This window comes from Triturus cristatus, chromosome 11 (assembly GCF_964204655.1).
Source record: "Triturus cristatus chromosome 11, aTriCri1.1, whole genome shotgun sequence".
NCBI lineage: Eukaryota > Metazoa > Chordata > Amphibia > Caudata > Salamandridae > Triturus > Triturus cristatus.
In genome coordinates, this window is record NC_140594.1 from 158,897,765 (window position 1) to 158,905,817 (window position 8,053).

The following is an 8,053-nucleotide window of genomic DNA, read 5'->3' on the forward strand; positions in this document are numbered from 1 at the left end:
GCTGCTTCTGTTACATCAGGTGTGAGACTCCTGACTGCTCCCAGCTAAGAGAGTTGAACAAAAAAGGAGGCCTGATGACACCTCAAAGCAGGAGTCTTAAGTAAGAAAGCCCCGTTCCTGCCTGCACGTTGTCGCTTGTTGCAGATGGAAAGCAGACAACGCGCAGGCGCTGCTGAAAGTGTCCCGGTGTTTGGAAATGACACTGGGACTAGTCCAGCACATTATTCAGTGGGGCCCAAACTCTTGGCAGGGTGGACGACGTTCACCCTGTGAAAAAAGTGGGTGGACGCCGTTCACCCCCGTGTACCCCCGACTCGTGTCCTGAGACTGGAGCAGTGCTTAATTTGAGCCGGTGGTTTAAGTTACTTGGCACCGGCACTCAATCGGCAACACCGGCGCTTGTGATAGTCTGCCACAAGGTGGCGCTGTGTGGCTAATTTAGAGATGACCACAACAACAGTTAATTAATAATTCAATATATATTAAAAATGACTATTACTTACGGCCCAAGCCATTCTTCAGCCTTGGAGGCCTGAGATTGTCCGAAGTGTCACACTTGTATAAGTGTGATGGTTAGTAGTTGTGTTGTTATTGTCATTAGCAGTGTGGCGAAAGCTGCAGGTGACTCCTGGCAAGAGCCCTGGCACCTATTTCTTTTTTTACATATTAAGCACTGCTGGAGTGAGAGAAACGGAGTAAGGACACATTCAAAGGTTCTCCTGAGTGATCCACCTTGCACGTAACAAACCTTAATGTCTGACCTGGTAGTAGATCTAAACTTGGCACTTGCTGTGAAGAAGCAGTGTCCTATGGTACCAGAGTGGAAAATGGGGTGAACAGTGGCGTGGAATGTGCCATTTGACTGTGTTCACAGCTCTGGCTGGGAGCCACTTCACCCTCTCCTTAGACAAACAGTAAAAACCTCGGAGGGCTGTAGGTAAGAATAACATCTCAAATAAATATGGTGTTCTAAATATTGTTTACAAAAATATCATCCCATTGGGTGTAGGTTTTCTATAAACTCTATAGTATATTTTTGTGAACGATATTCTGATATTTGTACCAGCAGGTTCCTCGACCACTAAATAAAATCAGGTCTCAGACTAGATCTGGAAAACTACAAAACTCTCACGCTAGTAAGGAGGGCTGGAAACCCACCACGGCCCAGCAAAGTCTGTTCCTTTTTTTGGCGCTTTCAATGCAGATCCAGAGCTCATTCTCTCTTACAGCTTCTCACAGCCTTCCTATTACCTCTAATCAAACAAGCATTTGCAATCCAATCGGTCTCACATTTGTGAAAGTTTGAGTTTTTGGGGTTGTAAATGACTTGGTTTTTATTTATGTTTAGTTGTTTGTAGTGACGTGGATATATGTTGTTTGTTGTGGAATTATGTGGTTTGAATTGGAATTGTTAGTTGTGGAATTGTGTGGGTTGTAACTGTTGTATTACAAATATTTGGTATGGTGAATAGTTAGGGGTGAGAGGTCTATAAAATGGAAAGTAAGAATGAGAGAGATGGGTAGTTTGTGTATGAAGTGGTAAATGAACTGTAGACAAAGTAGTTTAAATAGTGTGTGAGAAAGAGAGATAGAAGGGGAGAGAATGTTAAAGATGTATAAAGAGGCTGAGATTGTGTATGTAAACGTAGTGAAAGAAGAGGTGGAGAATGTGTATTTTTGTTATTATTTGAATGTTATGGTATTAATGAAAAGTCAAACTTTCTTTTTATTTTTTTTAAATGCACACTTATAATACAATAGTAAAAACATGTTTGACTTGGCATGTAATGCTTCTGTTAAAAAGCATTATAACAAGAGCTATTTTAATGCACTGGACACCAACCTCAGAAGGATTTGACATGCAGGCCCCATACAGATGTCACTAGCACCCTTTTCTCTCATTAAGACATTAGATCCTTGAAAGAGCCCAGCCATCAAGCGACAGGAACAGCCAGTATACAGTGGAATGATTACAGTACTAACTTGCAAATCGTTTTAATAGGAATGCATAAACAAATCTTAAGGAACCAATAAATATGAAAATAATAAAAACAAGTCATAGAAATAAAAAGTGGGATTAGACTAAGCAGCAGGTAATAAGGGAAATAACTGTGAGTCTGAGGATTAAGCGAGAGCTGTGGGAAAATACTATAAAGGAAGCAGAATAAATGACGCTGTGTACGTTGGCTCAATCCAGGTATCTCCTAAGGGCAACGTGTCTGAAGTTGTACAAAACAAATCACCCTTGTCGCTTTTATCTCTCAGCTCCCCATGGAATGGTGGGAGCTGTGGGTTGCTGACTCTGGGAGCCACCAGCCGGGCGAATTAACTAAAATTCTGATCAGAAAGATCAGCATAATATCAATTTATATCAGTTTCACTAACACTGGGACAAAAAGCTGTTTTAGAGGCAGGGACATCTGTGAAAGCAGAGAGATCGGCATGGATGGTGCAGAGAAGCTTCTGTTCTAAAGAGCATGCGCAAAAGAGACTTCTCTGCACATCGCTTTACTATGAGCATGAGCAGAAGTTACGGAGCGCATTTAAATGTAAACCTATTGTTTTTAGGTCGAGCCTAGAGGGAGTGTACTTGCTCTGCGAGGCATGCTCTATTGAGTTAGGGAAAGTTAGGGACTTGAAGCTCCGCCCATATTTTTCATTGGCTTGTGTCATTGTCCACTGTAAACTGTGGCTGTTCATTGGTTAAAAGGCTTGGTAGTTCCTCCATAGTACCGCCTTGTCTCATTTTGTAACCTCCCATGGTGACACCCTCTGTTACATGTGTTATTGCTCAATAGGCTTTAATTACAGCCTCCGAGCACTGTTTTCTCACATAGTTTTGTGGACAGGCTCTCTCCTAAAGCTTTTTTTGTTATTAGAATGGTTGCTAATTCCTGAGTTTTTGGGGCTGTGTTAAATGCTTAAAACTGTGGAACGTTCGAAAATAATGATTGTTCACTTTTGCTGTTTTGACCCCAGGTGTTTTTAAATGAAACTATGTTTACTTTCACTTACGAGCACTTTGGTTCCCACGCTCGCTAACGGAGCAGTGTTCTCCCACTTCCCCAACCAGATTGGATTTTTCTTTTGCGTCTGTGGTGACTTTTGACATTGGATGCGCTGTAGTGCCTATGCTTGCTAACGGAGCATCGCTCTCCCACCCTTAGTATCTTCAACTGTAGTGCCTGTATAGTAACGATCGTGGAGGTGTCCTGTGCTCCTTATAGTAACTGCTGCATTGAGAGCAATGTCCCTGAGGCTGCAGGAGCCGAACTGCAGTGACTTTTCACCCGCCCCGGGGTCTACACAGTCCTGCTGCACAGCAGTTCATATCTTTTTAAAAAGGTAGAGTGTGTTCCGAGTCTGTGTGGTTTTAACTGTTGTATCTGGTGTTATTTTGTGTCTTTTAGTTGTGTTGCTTCATTGTTCCTTGTTTTTGCTTTTTTGATAAAGCGGTGTTTAATTGCAGTTACCAGCACTGCGCTTTAACACTCGGCATGCTCACCTTTATTTCAGTATGATGCCCTCTGCCTCTTCCACCTCTTCCCAGCATGCAGGCAGGGCGCAAACAGAGCATGCTGCCTAAAAAGGCTTCCGCCTGCTGAAGGCAAGCGCTTTCAATTTAAATTTACGAGACTCAGAGCGGCAGCCTGTTTCTAGGTGTTACAGACTACAAGCAATTGGGGGATATATTATGTGATGTCGCACTATCTAAGTGGGTTTATGGTACAGTAGGCGCAATTACACAATTGTAGTCATGCGCATTTTACATTTGCAAATAGAGCGCGATGGATACCGCTCAGATGTTACCCCACCGTTAGACAGTGTTTTTATACTGCGTCTGGCTTTCAATCACCACTGTTTTGAGCACTTACCACAACTGATCAAGTTTTGCTGGAGGGGGCGGGATAGAGCCGGGGCCGCTCTGTGGGCTTGTTTTTCACCTACCATGCTCGGCTTTTACAAAACGGAAACAAATGGCTGTATTTAGTTCTTTCTTTTATCTGCATGCCTTTAAGGTGTGTGTAAATCAGTTGCTACCCGGTGTCCCGTCGGGACCCTCCTCCCAGGGGGCCCCTGTGTAATCTGATGTAGATTGGTAAAACTTGGAGTATATTTTCCATCACCCGACACTAGTAAGTTATTTGTTGCAAGAACAACAGTCTTCTGTGTGCTCTCATTCATTTGTTTCCAAACCAATAAATGTTGTGGCAATCAGTTCACTTGACTACAAAAAAGCTTGACCAGCGGTTTAGAAGACCGCTCTCTGTTTATTTTTATGGCAGAGGGAAACAGTGGTTGCGTGTAAGTGACTGAGGGGAAGTGACTTGCCAAACCTGAGTTATAGCAGCACTACCAGTTAATTCTGTATACAAATAATCACACTTCGCCCATTCGTACGTGATTTAATGTTACAGCTAAGCATAGCCCCCGCCTTTGGAAAAAAATATTATTTATTTAATAAAAACACCTCATAGACCCTTGGATGCCTTCTAATTCACAAACGAATGCGTACATTATTTCACGCTTCACAACTTTATTTGCAAACAACATAACTAAAATAATAAGCATTTGCAATGCATTCAGCCTCGCATTTGCGAGATTTTGCTATTTGTGTTTAAAAAACCTGCAATAATAAAAGGCATTGTCAATTACAATACCAATAGGTCAAAGTTTCGAAAATGCGAGACGTATTGCATTACAAATGCTTGTTTAAATCCTGGAAGGGCTCACAGCATATATTGGTCATAGAGCATGTAGCAGAGGAGGCTTTGTGAAGTGCAGCACACTCAGACTCCCTACTGCCACAGCAACGCTTGTTAACTTCTGTAACTTCGCTCTCATTGCAACCGAACAGAATGGCTGCTCTGAGATATCCCACTTTAAAAATGTAACAGCAAATTAATCGCTTGCTGCTGACATCTGTGGGTGCCCGCAGTTTGCAGGTCCAAACTCTGACCGCTGACAGGGCCAACCGAGACCTTCACCCTTCTAAAAGTGATACACTGAGTACCATTGTGCTGGGTTACAGCATCCACTGATATAACAGCACAACAGGGAGCTAACATTAGCAAGTGGCATAAAAACAAGTTATGTTAGATTCTTTGATTCCACCAATCAGAACACAAATAGGGATATCTGGAAAGGAACAAAATATTGAGTCTTTTTTTTTACAATAAAGATGAGACAGACGAGCAATACCACTGCCCATCTTATTTTAATATGCAGCGGTGCAGGAAGGGCGGCGGCAATGATGGGAGGTAGGGGGTGCGAGCGAGAAGGCAACAGATGGCCAGAGATGGCCAACAAAAAGGAGCAATCAGGGAATTCCAATGGGAGGTAACCAAGCACCCAAAGGCGGGACAGATGTACACTAGTCACTAACCAGAGCAAAGGAATTTCGAACAGCAGGCCAAACAACCAACCAAAAGCGTTGGGCGTGTTAAAAGCCCATAGAATAAATACAGCATGTCTTATAGACAGCGCATTCACTGCTGAGGCATGACCTGCAAATAGTCCAATAGTGCTATGATGTCTCCCCTGAAGCATCCAGTGTTTAAACCCTGTAGGGACTTCAAGGGTCACCTATCCATTACCGACCCCCACTTGATTTGCTTGTAGTGCCTGGGGTCAGACCATGACTCAAAGTATTGTGAGCCCTGCCTCAGTATGCATCCCAAGACAATCAAGGAAAGGGCGGCAAAACTTTTAATGGCCCGGGCCCATGAAGACAAGAGATGCAGTTGCTGCTCCCGAGGTCATTCTAGATCGCCATCCTCACACTCCACAACCAGACGGAAGAAACATAGGAAACTGAGTTATTTCCATAGATACTTCACCCAGGAGGACTCAGACTACAGGATCTTCAGAGTTGGTTATTGTTAGGTCCCCTGAACTGGCTGAGTCGCCCCTGGAGCCCAAAGCCAAACATGCCTAGCCAGTACAGCCTCCGGCATCCATGCCACGTTACCCTAACCTTCTGGCTCCAGGGTAGGATCCAGCGCCATTTCTTAATACTATGTCCGGGATTTCCTCGAGGGTCAAGGCCCCCTTACAGCATCCCTATGTTTATGCCTTTTATAATGCCTTTCGCACCTTTGGGCCTTGACCCCTCTTCCTTCAGTTTCAGCCAAGTCCCTCTCTTCAAGCCGGTCCAGAGGTACGTGCCAATGCCACAATTGGCTTTACCACTGATGCAGTCTCCTCACCCTTCTGGAACTTCTCCGGCACTATACTGTCTCCCATAGGTTCAGAATTAGTATGCCTCAAGCAAGAGCACAGGTCCTAAAGAGAAGTCCGAAGAATACTGGAGCAGGAGAGGTATCGTCCAGAATCTTCACTTCCTATGGCCACGTAATGCATGAACATTTCGGATCTGATTCGAATTCCATAAACCTTAATGGATCAGAGAGACTGGACCAAGTTTCTGGTGACCCTGCAGCTAATTTTGCTGGTTTCACTTCGGTAAGAGGCCTTGATACCTCTCCTGAAATGGAAATGCAGTTCTGATGAAGTGAAGAAGGCAGCGGAGGTTTTGGACCTGGCCCTGCCCTCAGTTGAAACCAAGACTAATGTCCTCACTGGAATACTTCAGGGTCTGTTCTGTCATTGGAACTTCTACACTCCCTTTTAATGAAACCTTACTAGATCCTGTTTGTATGGGAGAAGTCAAGGTCTGCTCTGGCAGTAAACGGATTAGTAGCAAGATCAGTTACGGCTGGCATGACTCGCGAGTGGGGGGGGGTCGCATGGGGAGGGGGGTTAATTATTTAATTTAAATATAAAAAAAAATTAAACTTGCCATCTCCTCCGGTCCAGCGTCGCGTCTCCTCTGAACTCTCTCCTCTCAATACAGGAAGCAGGCAACCTCCCTCCCCTCAGCCTATCACAACGCTGCAAAGGCAGCGTTGTGATAGGCTATGATGCCGACCTCACAGGCATCTATAGGGAGGCCATTTTCTCTATGTAGGCTGCATGCAGCCTACACAGAGAAAATGCAGAGTGAAAATGAAAATGCAGAGTGTGCATGACTGGTTTGGTCGGCCCTGGGGCCGACCAAGCAGTCAGCGCCCACAACAGTGGACTAGCCACTCCTCCCCTGCCTGGAGCAGGACAGCCCGCCCCCAACCAAACCCTGCCTTCTGCTTTCTCACAGTGCGAGAAGCAGAAACCTAAAATGGTATTTAAAATACCATTTTATGTTTGTTTCCCGCACTGTGAGAAAGCAGTGGGGCGAAACTCCTCTACCCATGTGGAGGAGCCGCCCCTGAGCAAGGTGCTTTCACCCTGAGATTGGGGATGCCTCCTTGTCCAACCATCCTGCTCTGTACAGCTTATTCAGGCTCACTGCTTCTCTGATAAGATCTCAGGTAACTTCCTGTCCAGTGTCAGGCAGGCAGCCAAACGCATGGCAGTTGGGACAAGAAAATGTTTTCAGCTAGCAGCAAGGCTTTGTAATCTGTCAACGCCATCTGCTTTTGAGCCAGATACACTCATCTCATACCTCGTGGGACATGGCTCAGCTTGCGGTCCTCCATGTTCCTGACAACCTTAAAGCTAACTTCTCAGAGCTAATTTTGGACAGCCAAGACACTTCCAGGCACATAATTAAGTCTATCCTTGATACTGCTGACTCTGTAGCGCAAGATATGGTGTCATCTGTATCCCTCCGTTGCCATGCTTGGATTTGTACCTGTGGCCTTTCTATGGATGTACAGGCGTCCCTCATGACATTCCGTTTAATGTTACCTGTTTATTTGTGGACAATGCAAACACACCCCTGGAAAGTCTGTAGGCCTGCAACAGCAGCTTCCCTTTTTCCATCTCCAACTTTCTTCTCTGTCTAACTATCACTTCTCTATTGTGCAGCTGTAATTGGAAGCACTGCTTCTCAAGGAAGCAGGGTAGTTAGTACCAGGGCAGGAAATTGGGCAGGGATGGTACTCGCAGTACTGCCTTGTTCCCAAGAAGGAGGTGGTCTGCTCCCAATCCTCGATCTCAGGATTCTGGCCATTTTCCTCAGAGAGGAAAAGCTCAAGCTGCTGACCCAGGC